At 43.5% G+C, this 1,583-nt stretch overlaps 1 non-coding gene across 1 annotated transcript; it reads right to left on the minus strand.

Moving 5' to 3' along the window:
• Window positions 1-1,181: 1,181 nt before the first annotated feature.
• trnas-cga (transfer RNA serine (anticodon CGA)) lies at window positions 1,182-1,263 on the minus strand. The gene has a single exon. It is a non-coding gene; the product is annotated as a tRNA-Ser (tRNA).
• Window positions 1,264-1,583: the final 320 nt, after the last annotated feature.

The raw sequence follows: 1,583 nt of genomic DNA on the forward strand, positions 1-1,583 counted from the left end.
AGTTTTCACATTTTGTCCTAACAGAAGACTTCTTGTTCTTCTTGATCAGGGATTCCTCTTCCTTAGTAAACCACAGCGCACGCGCTCTATATCTTCCTCCCTGCCTGACAGGTACACACTTTTCTAGGACACATAGGAGCTTTTCCTTGAATAAGCTCCACATTTTTAATGTGCTCAGCCCCTGCAGTTTCCTACACCATTCTACGCTTCCGAAATTCTACCTCATTGCATCGTAATAAGCTCCTCATTGAAAAGTGCTCACCTACTTCCAAATCTAAAACCTGGCCAGGTTCGTTACCCACTACTAAATCTAAAATGGCTTCGTCCCTTGAAGGACTGTCTACATACTGCGTCAAGAAGCCCTCCTGCACACACTGGACAAAATCTGACCCATCTATAGTAGTCGTACTGCAGTGATCCCAGTCAATATTTGGATATTGTCTTGAGAGTTCCAGAGTGTTTCATTGTCCCAGAATCCAGATGAAGTTTGTATTCCTCACGTACGGGAGCGAGAATTCTTTCAATGTCTCAGATGAGTTCCTGTCCCGAGAACATCAGAGTCATTGTCCCGTCCTCTACTCGGTCCGAGATTTCACACTTCTTCATTCTCCTCTGATTCCATTTCCCAAAGAGTTTCTGAAGATTTCCAAAGCTGGATCCTAGATTATATGGTTTGCTTCCTAAACATATTTCCAACTGCCAATTGACAATATTTTCACAGTATCTCTTCACAATTCTCTGGCTTGCACCATGTCCAGGCATGAGAAGTCCCGTTTGGTGGAGACATTCCCGAGGCTGGTGAGTTTCACTTTCGAACAAAGATGGTTAAGTGGCAATTTCCTGCGGTTGTTTGTAATGATGGGAGAAGGAGCGGTGGGGAATGAGCACCTTGACGTACAGGAAGAAGTGTTGCCACTGATCAGAGTCAGTGAACAGAGGACTGGGATTAAAGGAGTCTAATGAAAAGCAGCACTTCTGCTCAGGACGTTCAATAACAACTGCAGAAACCCGATGTGACGAGCAGTGCATCTGGAAAGAGAAACAGAGATAACGTTTTAAATGTGGAACATTTCTGATGAAGAACTCGAGTTTCCCAAGTCTCATGAAATGACCGGCCTGCTTTGCAAAGTATGTTTCCTGAACTTTGAGCGAAAATTGCTCCAATAGGAAAGCATTCAGAACGTAGTCAGCAGGATTCGAACCTACGTGGGGAAACCCCAATGGATTTCGAATCCATCGCCTTAACCACTCGGCCATGACTACAGACAAGCCTGCTTGTCTCATTGAAAGCTGTCGCTGACGTGATGGGCTCAAGGCTTCCATCTTCTTTCATACCTTTGCTGTCATTTGGAAGGTGCTAGACACCATTGTAAAAGAACAAAAGCACAAAGTTAGGAAAAGATATTTGCAGCCAAACTTAGTCGAAATTATTTATTGAAAGGAAAATCACACTTGGCAATTTGCTAGATCTCTTTGCGAACGTGACCAACAGAGCTTATCAAGAGAGCTATTCATCTAAGTGTTCTTGGACATGAAACAAACAAAAGTTAGTGACATATTCTGGCGAACGAAATGGTCTTTCC

The sequence above is a fragment of the Hemiscyllium ocellatum genome, chromosome 46, assembly GCF_020745735.1.
Source record: "Hemiscyllium ocellatum isolate sHemOce1 chromosome 46, sHemOce1.pat.X.cur, whole genome shotgun sequence".
Taxonomy (NCBI): domain Eukaryota; kingdom Metazoa; phylum Chordata; class Chondrichthyes; order Orectolobiformes; family Hemiscylliidae; genus Hemiscyllium; species Hemiscyllium ocellatum.